Source organism: Manis pentadactyla, chromosome 3 (genome assembly GCF_030020395.1).
Source record: "Manis pentadactyla isolate mManPen7 chromosome 3, mManPen7.hap1, whole genome shotgun sequence".
Lineage (NCBI taxonomy): Eukaryota > Metazoa > Chordata > Mammalia > Pholidota > Manidae > Manis > Manis pentadactyla.
Window position 1 is genome coordinate 73342963 of NC_080021.1, and position 12558 is coordinate 73355520.

Sequence of the window (12558 nt, forward strand, 5' to 3'; positions counted from 1 at the left end):
ATGCAGCAGTGTTCTACTTGCCCTTCTACATAGAGAAAAAAGAAAGTACTTAATTATGAGGTTTATTTTCAGCCTCCTTTCCCTGCCCCATTTAGCATCCTTCTGCCATCTCTTAGAAGCCCCCAAGTCTCTAGAACTACTTTGATGCCTTATGACCAGATCTTGTTCCTCACCTACCTCATTGCACACCTTCTTTTGTCTCACTCTGCTATTCTAAAGGATCGTATGATACAGATGAATAGGAGAAGCCTTGGACTTTGAGAACTGAGGTCATGAGTTTGAGTGTTTGACCATGGATGGTGTCCAAGGTCAATATTTTTCAGTGCTTCCCAAGCATTACCAAGCAAGGATTGAGAATTAACCTGATGTTAACTAACGGTGCTAAATCTCAGCTAGACCTCCTGCCAGAATGCAAGTACATAAACCTCTGCTTTTCACCAATATAAGTTTATTGTGCTTAAGTCTAAGAAATATGTGTCCAAGGATAAATGTTAGCCTTTAATAGTAGGTCCATGGGAAAGCTATCTGGGTGTTAGTGAGTCTTATGAACATTCTCAAATCTCCTATTCCATCTACCCAGCGACTGGTCCTAACTCAAGCTATACTTGTACTTCCTCTTATTGCCAGTTAAGTGAGACTAAGAGAGAGTACACAATAATTCAAGTGCTACAGGGTCTGTTCATTTAATGTACTCAGATTTGAACTCAAGAATGCGTCTAAACTTGTCCAATTTACTAGGAAAGAAGAGGCCAGTGAACTTGGCTCCTCCTTGAAAAAAGCTGCTTTGTTTTCAAAGGAAAAAAAAATACTACTCAGCTTGCAAAATAATATACTTAAATATTTTAGATGAAAAGATAAAGCTAACTCTATCACCCTTATGATGCCCAAAGAACCATTTGAGCGGAGACTAGTCAACGTATAAATATGCTGATTGTGTCTTATCAATGGAAACAAATCCAGGTAAATGTATTACAGAGCCACTTCGGCAGAACAGCTACTTCTTCCAGGTAAAAGGTAGACTTCCAGCCAACCACCTGGATAACATTCATTAAGAAAAACAAAGTTCTCTCACCTTCCCCTCCAGACTGAGTAGCTGTCTTTAATGTCAGACAGCACATCAGCTTTGTAAATCCTTGCTGTGATTTACAAGTATGGCTGCACATCCAAATGGCCAGGGACTTCCTTTTGATATCCCACCAAAATTTACTAAATAGCAACAATATCTGACTGTGGCTTAGGAAATCTGCATTATTGAAATGCTCTTCATATGAAGACATATCATTCAGTAAATAGCACTGGGATAACTGAGAAATTCTGGGGGGGGGGAAAAAGTATGTTGAATCCATACCTCAGATACTGAAAAAAGGATGAAGTCAAATGGATCATAAGCAAAAAAATAAACAAAACCACAAAAGAACAAGTAGAAAACTACATAAGAATTCTTTTACCATGTCAGAATGAACAGCGAGAGCCTATGAAAGATTAATTCAGCAGTATAAAATATTTTAAATGTTGTTATAGAAATTGTTGACATAGATAGGCCAGAAGAAAAATCAAAAGATAATGAACTGGAAAAATAATAACTTAATAACATTTAAAAATCTGGCCTTCGTAATGGAAAGGATTCCCACAAGTCAATAAGAAGAAGGCAGACAACCTAATAGAAAAATAATGAGCAAAGGGTCAAAACGGATAGTTTTTATGGCAAGAATAACAGATGCCTCTTCAATATGTGAACATAATTTTATTTATCTTAATAACAAAAAAGTAAACTAAAACTACACTGAAATATCTTTTCACAGTTCAGAATGGTAAAAATTTCAAAGTTTGCTAACACACTGCTCTTAACAAGGTGCAGGGAACCACCCAATTCCCTCATATGAAGTGCAGATCTGTGAAGGACAAGGAGTAGTAGCTATCAAAAGTATAAGAGGCTACTCCTTGCTTTTCTATAGACATATGGGAAACATAGAAACTTCACACATATGAAAAGATATAGTACAAAGTTGTTTCTGCAACATTATTTGTAATCATTAAAAACTGAAAATAACCTAAATGTCCATCAAAAAAAGGGCCTGTTTTATTACATTATGACTTAACTGCACAATGGAGTACCTGGCTGCCATAAAAGAAGATCAAGCAAGTTTCTTTATGTACCGACATGTAATGATATCTAAGGAAACAATGAAAGTACAGCAGCGTCTATGTATCATTGTGCTATCTGATTTTTTTTTTAAAGCAGGGGAGGGGAGCACTGATTTTTCTTGCTATCTGGTCTTTCAGTCTCAAAAGAGTCACTATAATGACTGCCAAAATTTTTATTCAAGATTCCCTATCCAAATTTGAAATGAATCCTCAAGCAAGCACCAATGAATGTCATGCATGACCCCAAGCAAGATCAGCATGAGCCTCAGCTGTCTCTCAGGTGTTCTGCAGGTAGAACTGAGTCTCTGCTGATGTGACTAATCAAACTCTATGGTATTGTCATCACCTACCCCAAATTTTAAGTACGAATATCTCCTTAAGGGGAAACCAAAGAAAATAGGTGAACCTGAGCTATAGAAATTGCCCATACAGGAAAGAAATTTTGGAAGTGATAAAGCAAATTAAGAGAGGGTCTCTCAGTGAAATGCATGAGTGCCTAGGTTTGGGCTGGGTCTGAGATTCAGCATTTTCAGAAAGCTCTGAGTGTTGCTGCTGGTGGTCCATGGACCAAAGGCACAAGATTTGTTATCATCGCATACAAATGTGCTCATTAATGAATTCACTGTTAAATATTTAGGTTCTTGATGCTTATTATACAGACATCCTTGGTGAATTAATATATAACAATTTGGAGAAATAAACTGGGGTTTCTGATTGCCTGGTAATATATTATTTTTTCCTTTTAAAAATGATCATAAACTTCAACTCTCCAAAAATTTGCAATCCAACAGGTTTTCAGAAATTTATATGTGTACACAAGCATGTGTGCATATTCACTTCACTATGCATAAAGTAACTCTGGAAGGCTCTGGAAGAATAAGTTCAACATAGAGTAGGTGGGGAACATGAATAGTTCACAGACTTCACTCTATTTTGCCCTTTTTGAATTTGAGTTACATAAATATATTATTATATAATGTTTAAAGTTCCCCTCCTAAAATTGATGACCAGAAAGGAAGGAGAATTATGCACATTAACTAAATCTATGGAGAACTCTTCCAGGGAAGACATGGTACTGAACTGACACTCACCAAATTGGCATCGCTTAAATCTATGGACAGAAGTGAGTACAAGTGCAGTGGTTGTATCATCTGTGAGTGAGTTTCCCATTTTTCCAGTAGCTTCTTAAAAAATACTTACTAGAATTATACATAGACATGATTTTGGAATCACTTCATATGGAAGGACAGGATGAAAAGCAACAGTACCCAATCCACGGCCCATCCATCTAGGATGGGCCCACAGAGGACACCATTTTTAATATTTTCTTCCCATGAATATATCTATACTTACAAATAGTATGTTTATACACCTGTTATAAATTCAGAAATTAAATGTATTATCCATCCCCTCTGTACTATCACAGATAAGAATTAGCTCAGTGACAGCACACCCCACGTCCTTCACCATCCACTTCAATAGCTACATCACCATTTTTTAGGCTTTCCATTTGTTATGTTCATAACTACAAATAATATGTTTATTTATTTCTTTTTCTATCAACTGTTACAGTATCTCTTGACTCTTTACCCTGGATTATAAAAACATTCCTGCCGGCCCTTCCCTTTAGTTCTTTCTCCATCTTCGGTACTCCAAACACTGTCATCCAGATTTTACAGGGCCAAAATGATAACATTTACATTCCGTTTTCGATCCTAAATATGTAGTCCATTTATATCCCAAAAGACTTACCCATTGAAAAATTAAGGCAGTGTTTGCTTAAGTAAGACCATAAACTATTGTTCACTGTATAGCCAAATAGTATAATGTGATTATATTTTATTTCTTGTATCACTTTTTATTTTTTCTAGAGGTCCTGATTGGTTTCTTATTTTATTTCTATTATTTAACTATTTCATTGTTTTAAGACCTCAAGGTTTTCCCTTAATATTTTCATTTTTCCTCTGCATTATCAAGCCATATTTTTCCACCAGGTCTTCCTTCCCAGAGCCTTCCATTTCCTGCTGCAGTCTGTGCTGCAGTCTAGGCTTGGGAATACAGTTCTCCCTAAACTTCTTCCTGTGCTCTCCTGGGTTGTGCCCCTACCACCTACCGCCTTCATGGGTCCTTTAACTACAGGGAAATCTCTTGACCAACATATCCCTCCAGCAACTACAGTGAGACCTAACAAGCGCTCTTCAGTCTAACAAGGGCTTCTTGAGGAAAAGAACTAAAAAAAAAAGTCAAAATAGTGTATTCCACACTCTTCCTTTGCATGTCTCCAGAGCAGCAATCTGCCTTTTCAAGAAATTCCCTAAGAGGATGATTCAAATAAGGCAATTCGGAACTTGATTTTAATTTATTTAACTCATGCCAGATGTGATTCATTCTATTTCATGCTGAAATACTGTCCTGTATTTTTTTTCTTTCCAGGATTATGACACTAAATAGAACCTCTTTATCATAAAGAGTGCTTGATTGTCAAAGGAGTTAAAATATCATACATGGACTAATGACTAAGATTTTACTATATTTTACTAAGGTGCTCTGATTCCCTTTCCTTAATAATGACCTACTCTTAGAGTCTACTTCTCATGAGCCTGTAAAATGGGGTACGGAAGGTCTATGATTACTCACGAACTTGATGAACTTTTTTTCTCTTTCTGACAAAGTATTGTGTCATGGTTATATACAGCCCTGATTCCATTTAAATATCCATGTGAAAAATACTCTGTGGAGGAAAAAGAACAGGACTTGAGTAATGTGGCTAATTCAGCATACATAATTTGTTAATGCAGTTAGTTCTGATTCAGAACTATGAAATGGAATGCATAAAAGATAGACAGTCTAACTTTTACTTTTCCCATAATGGCTCAATTTATGCCAAATCCTAACTTTTTTATATAGCAATCAATATCTTGAGGACATTTATTGTGAAAATGGCTTGTTTTATTCATTTCCATTTTTAAAATTTGACCTAGGACATTTGTTTACAGAGCACACTATCCTTTGCTTTACTTTTGCTCAGTGACTATTACTAAATGTTGAGTACTAATAGGTTTCTCCTATTTACCTGGCACAATTCTACGTTCTTGAAGGAATCAAAATAATTAAAATAACAATACCTTATGCCAAGTATCTGATAATATAGAGACCTACAAAATGTGAATATGAAACCAAATAATACAAAACTGTTAATAATCAAGAGTTACATTGTGTGGCACTTAGCAACATCTGAACAAAGAAAAGAGAACAAGGGCTGGCGTATTCATGGAAGGTGAAAAAGATGGGACTGTAGAGTTGCCTGTGGGTTATTTTGATGTAAACACTTCAAGTCAATTTATTGACTATGAAACACAAAATTTTCCACTGCATCTGGAACATTTAACTTCTTGGGTATGTTTTCTTTCTCTCTGTGTGATAGGAATAAGATAAAAAGATACATGCTTGCTTTCACAAGTTGGCTCTAAATGTCAGCATTGTGTGTGTGTATGACTTTCAATAGGGCCTATCATTCTAAAATTTATGCAAGTGAAACTCTTTATTCTTTGCAAGTAACCTGAATTCAGAAGGCATGATCATTATAGAAGAGGCAGTAATAGTGCCTTAAGAAAAGCTGTAGTGCAACAGAGAAGACCTCACTTAACGTCAGTTCACAGCTTATTTTAAACACCAGTCCTGTAGCCAAGAATTTATATAAATATTTCACTTAGGGAAATGGATATTTCCTGAAAACCCAGAAAAGTGAAAAATAGATGTATTAAGTTAAAACATATGAAACTGCCAGTTGTGTAGGTCAAAATGTCAGCAAATTCCTATGGTTGATCACAGAGAATAACACATTTCCAACTGAGTTCTCCTTGTAGCAAGTCTCTATAGATCAGCCATGCCCCCATCAAAAAAATTAAACCTATAAAGGACAAGCTACTTTTATTTCTAAAATCCTAATATTTAAGTTGGGGGTAGAGAAATCATCTCCCAAGCAGTCAAAACAGGCAACTGACTTTTTCTATAAAGTATCTTTGAAGATTTCTTCAAAAGTGTATAATAATCAACATTAGCAGTATTTTTTCTCTGCTCTTTCCTTTTGCTTTTTCTACCTTTTTTCATATTATTTTTCATTCTGACTCCATTTCCTAAAATGGTGGAGCTTTTACTCCAGTTAAAAATAACTAGTGTGGCAAAATGTGTATCTGGTGCTCTGTAAATTGGATGATGGTGTTTATTCTAGATCCTTTTAGGCTTTCATATATGAAAGAAGGAAAAGAAGGCAGAAAGAGAAATGTTTGTCAGCCTTGACCCAGAGCTCTTAAGACAAAAAGGAATAATATACTGAGGTCTATTCAAGCTTTGGTGTCTCCACAGTACTACAACCAAGAGGCCAATTAACACTAAATGTGACAGTGGCTTTTGTGACGTGGACAGCTGGTCACTCAAAGATACACAAGGACCACCTGCTCATATAACATAGGCCACCAAGCAGGCACCAGATGGTGACAACATTTGAATGTTATTACTCTATAGTCACTTTCACCTCAGCTGTATTTGAACCGGACATTAGAAGACAGAGCTGTAAATTTCACATTTGATTTTTTAGAGCAATATGGCTCTCTATAAATCTCACATGTATGACTTACTTGGGGTCAAAGAATCATTCCTGGGCATTGGTGGCTTAGCAGAAGTTCTGAATCGTGTGGCAATTAGAAGCAACTGGCTTAACCAAGATATACTATACCTGCTGAAATGTCCTTATGGAAAGCTTGGAGAGGAGAAATGTAGAAAAATCAGCTACAGGAAAAGATTTTTAGTGAGGTGATAGAGCTGGGGGGTGGCAAGAAAGTAAAAAAATGTTTGTCAGAGAGACAAGTGCCAAAACAACAAGAGGAGCTAAGATACACATATTTTTGGCTGCATATCCCAAGCCCTTGAAATTTGCTGTTGGCTATACAGATCTTCAAGGGGAAACACTCTAGAAACTTTTAGACATGCTTATTGCCCACAACAAAAAGTGTAAATACAAATTTTCAATAAATGTACCAGAAGGTTGAGAGAACATTCAGAATTTCAAATCACTTCCTGAAGAAAATGTTCTGTTTCACTGGCTGATGCCACACCCATGGCAAATAGTTATAAAGTATAACTTTGTTAATTCTGGAAACACAGTTTGTACTTTGGACACAGAGGTATCCATGGTTGTATCTCATGAGGGAGGGGTGGACTGGAGATATCAGACCCAAATCCCCTAGTGAAGAAAATGCCTCATCTAAGGAACCAGAGATCACATGTAAAATTGCCTAAAAGTGTATAATAATCAAAAGATCTTAAAAAGTTTGCTAATGTTATTTATTCTGCCCTACAGACTGATGTGGTTTTTACTTTTCTATGAAAAGAGTCATATTTCTATTTCCTTAACAACATAGGTGAATCTTGTTGAAACAGCAGCCAGCTATATGATTTCCTGAATTTCATAATGCAACAAACTTAGCATGTGGCCCTAAGTCTCTAAATAATACTGTTAGGGCTTTTGGGAACTGGGGCCTCCTGGCTTAGGAAAATGGAGTCAGAATGAAAAATAATATGAAAAAAGGTAGAAAAAGCAAAAGGAAAGAGCAGAGAAAAAATACTGCTAACGTTCAGCAAATGCATTTCTCAGTATTATGTCAAACATGTTTACTGAGCTGCACAATTAATAAAAAATATTCTGTACTAGAGTCCCTAATTATTATTCCACACAGGACAGAACACCTCTTCATTATCCCTTTTTGAATTGATTGTGTACATCAAACAGTGGAGATATAAATAAAATATGCCTGCATGCATAATACCCTCACATTAAAGCTGGAGGCAATTAACCTATGATTTCTCATTAATTAAATTAAAATAACCTTCTAAAAAATGTCTAAAATCAAAACCGATTTCTTTTAGTGTAGATTTTCCTCACAATGATGTAGAGAGGCTGTTTACTAAATTTATCACACCAATAAAAAAAATGGTATCTCTGATTTTATCCCAGCCTTGTCTCAAGTTTTCTCCTGAGGTCTCAGTCTCATTTAGCTAAATCCGATTACAGTGTCAGGGTTTTTTGTTTTTATTTTTAAATCTGTCTAAGAATACCTGTTCTCATCAAGATATTTTTTTCCATAAAATTGTCTAAGCACCTTCTCCCTGAACAGGATCCGTATCACATGAAAGCAGCAAATGTTTTGATGAATTTGCTGAATTTAGATAGTTGAGGCACAAAAATGAGATTACAGAGGGGCTGAAGAGGGAACTGGAAAGTTCTCATGACCTCCTGTCCAGACTCTGTCCAATTCTTCCTCTCTTCTGCTGATGCCCAGTGACACCAAGTTGTTTGTGATTTCAAATTTCAGTAGTCTTCCTTCTGCCCAGAATTTTCATTTTAAAATAGGCATAAAAAGATATATATCACCAAGGGGTATATCCTTAATAATAAAATTATTTGTTTTGCTTTTCTCTCAAGTTCCCCTAAAATCCAGCAGTATTAAAAGACCACATATTCACAAACTGCTCATATCCTAAAGCTGTCTGCTCAGTACACAATCGGGTGTTAAAATTTTCTTAAGCATCATGCATTGACTGATTCATGTTTCTCCAAAGGGAAAAGCGTATATATATATATTCACTTTTTTCTCATATGCTGAGAATCTGGCTGACACAGTGCTTTCATGTGGTAGGTGCTCAATAAACAATGCTGTGCTGAATTGGGTTCTAAGCCTGGATTCAGTCCTTTGCCCCAGATCAGCTCCCCATTTTGACTATGATAGCATTCATCTTCCTGTCCCTGGGTAAGAACTTTGGAGACACCGTTCACTCTTTCATCGCCTTTTCTTAATCATTTTATTGATTTCTTTAAGAGGTGCTACCCTTTCTTCCTTCAGGAAATTGGATTACTTCCTTTTTCTTGATTCCAACCACCACAGTGTAATACAGATACTTATTACTTTGCCCTTATAAACCTAAGCTCTCCTGAACAGCCCTCTAATTCCACTCACTGCCTCTAAATCATCCCTTTACAATGTGCATTGCCAGTATTCTTCAACAACAAATCTTCCTGCAGCCCTGTTTTGCCCCTCATCTCCTCCTCACATGCCAACCACAGCTGTATAACATACATTGTCCATTGCCTATTCAACAAACGTCATTACCTTTCCCATCTCTTCCCTACTAGCAGAGCCCTGAGTTTTGTGTTCTAAGGGCAAGAGAGCCTATACTCTTAGGAAAGAATGGCCCCTCCTCTGGTCTATGGTTGATCTAAACCAGCCAATGGTCTAGGGGTAGGCACTTAGCCCAGTTCTGGCCAAGCAACCATTTAAGGGAAAGTCACAGAAGGTGTGTGTGTTGGGGTGGGCGGTGGGGCTAAGGGGGAGAGAGTGTATCCAGTCCTGAAAAAAATGGCCAAGCTTCAGAAGGACAAAGCAGTACACCCCTGTCCCTTCCTTACTGCTTAGAATATTAATATATGGTTGTGATAACCTAGAGCTATACCAATATGTAAGAATAGTAAATCAAACAGCAGAAAAATCTTAGGTCCTTGATGGCATCACTGAGCTGGCAAACCAACACTTCCAGACTTTTTGTTAAAGAATAAGAAATGTAAATTTAATAGATTTAATTTAATTGAAAAAGATCAAACAAAATTCTTTTACTATACAAGATGAATCTGCAAAGAGACTATGTAAGGTATTGTTCTTCAGTGTTCTAATTTGGGGACCCACTGGCACAGAAGGCCATGAATACCCTGCATACTATGTAGCTTCATGATAAATTCTTGTAGAAGACTGATAACATATTACACAGGATTTAATGTCAGGATACACACAATGTCCTATCCAACAAAAGCGTCTGAGAAACTCACTAAGCACGTATTTAAACAATTGAATCTGTCATGTGCATTCTGAGAAGTCCCTGAAGAAGTACTTGCCTGACAGGATACAATGGCAGTGGAGAAGCTATTATAGTCCATTCTATGAATCAGGCACCCTGATTCCCCAAGGCAATTTTTACAAGAGCAGGTCAATAGCTTATGTTTAAAGCTTTGTTTTAAAATGATGAGAGGGATTTGAGAAAGGGTTTTCTTTTAGTTACAATACCTTTAAATACTACATTAAAATAAGATAGGTGCTATTTATACAATGGTACCTTTTAATAAAAGAGGATTTTATGACAAATAAATATTAAAATGATATATTAATCCAGTTTCTACTGCAGATCATCATAAATAGAACATGGCATGTTATTCATAAAAAATGACAAAGCATAAAAAGATAAAAAGTATTAAAGTAATGTGAATAAATTTTACAAATCTATATATGTGACTTTTAATCACTTCAAAGTAATCACCATGTAAGGCTATGCCCTTATTGTCATAATGCTCAAAATATACTCCACATATATGTCCTTAGTAATGACAAATCCTTAGCCTTTGAAAATGGAATTGTATTTTGGAAATAAGACAAAGTCATTAAGTTTAATAAAATTAAACTCAAATTGCCAAAAAGCATTGTGCCCCTCAAAGACCAATGAAACTCAAGTTTCTCTCATGCCGTGGATCCTGCAAACTAGGCCTTGTCAATGTCACATAGGTGGAAGGACCCGGATGCTCTCTCATGACTCTTGCAAGTCAAAGCCCTTACTTCTTCAAAATAGCCCACCACAGTCAAGGATCCAAATCTCTCAATGGATAAAATGAAGCTCATTCCTACTCTATGATCTAATTCATAGTCCCAAATCCCCCAAATTATGGAAGCAGCTCAGTCCTCTTCCCTTCACTTCCCAAAGGCTCATCTAACCCTGATCTTCTCTGGCACACACACCCAGACTACTCATTAGTACCTCAGCTTCGCCTCATGAACGTAGGGCTCATGCTTACAACTCCACTGATGTCTTTGAGGACCCAGGTCCAGCATCCTTGGTTGACTATTTTTAGTCTTCCCTTTTGTGTACCAGGCTCACCACGAGGGCTTCAACTCATACAAGCATCTAGTTTACAGGGGCCATGTCAGAATGTTATGTTGCATATTGTGCCAGCCCTTGGAGCCATTGCACCTTTTTTATCTCAAAGCTCCAGGACATATCTCAACCATTAACTGAAATTACTATTGATACCACTTGAAGGGTACAAGAGCTTGAAAATAAGGGAATTAAGACTGTTCTTTGATACTAAACTATAAGGTAAACATGCTAGCCCTCTCTTTCCAAACTTGCACTATCTGAAAACATCAGAGAAAAATTTGGGGTTAGGGTTGCTATCCCTTCCTCTCCAAATCCTCACTACTACTGTCACTATTCAAAACTTCAGAATGAAATAGATTGAGACAAGCTATCAGACCTCACTGTCTGTGCTCCTGTCATTCAAGCCAGGAACCAAATAGGTTAGGATGTTGAGGAAGATTTATTTGACCAAAATTGTAGAGCCACAGGGAAAAGACAAAATAGATGCAAAACTTGACTAAAACTAGAGTTAGCATATTAATGTATTTTAAGAATTTACAGATGGAAGGAGAGTAGGTCAGCTATGAAAGCACAGATTAGAGTAATACACTGAGCAAACAACATGCAATGTGCTCCTCCTAGGAGAGAGGAGCTTTGGCCCAACCTTTAAGTACTTCAGGGCTATACTGGGGAAAAAAATGTGTTTAAATGGAAAGTATGCATGTCTCCATATACCACATCTTTCTGGATTATCAGATTCTAGACATTCGTTTTCTCTGAGCTATTTTAAAATTCTTTAGTCCATGGATTGACAATGAATTTTTGCTGTTCATAGGAAGGCAAAAATGTGGGACATCATAAGCTACTATGATGCTGATGGCACTTCTGCCCTTAGATTTTAATTAGCTTTCTCTGTTGATTCTCCTTTAGGAAGAAAATGTACTGACCATGAAATAGAAGTATTTCAGTTCAGTGGCTGTTACATATCTTGTTATAAATATCAAATAGCACACTTAAATCAAATCTAAATGATGAACACAGAAGACAGTTGTGAGCAAAGATGAAATAAAGGCAAGTAGTGTAGCATCAAGGCCAATTAGTACATCAGACCTGGGATTAAATTCCATCTGTGCCAGTTTATAAACTGTGTGACCTTGAGCAAGTCATTTGCTGTCTCAGAATCCTAGTTTCATCATCAGCAAATGTGGATAGTAATATAAAATTGTTGAGAAAATTAGCAATGATATATTTGAAATCCAGATGTTAGTTGAGATCCCCCTTTCCTTTACATACTATGACCTCTAGGAACTCCAGTCCCCAAGTTGCCTTGAGTCACACTGGGGCTTAAATTCCATGGTCATCTCTCTTTCTGAATCTTTCTGAATTCTTATTTCTGCTAAATCTTTCATCTCTTTCACATCCTGCCTCCTGCATCTTCCTCTCTGCTCTGAGCATGGACCT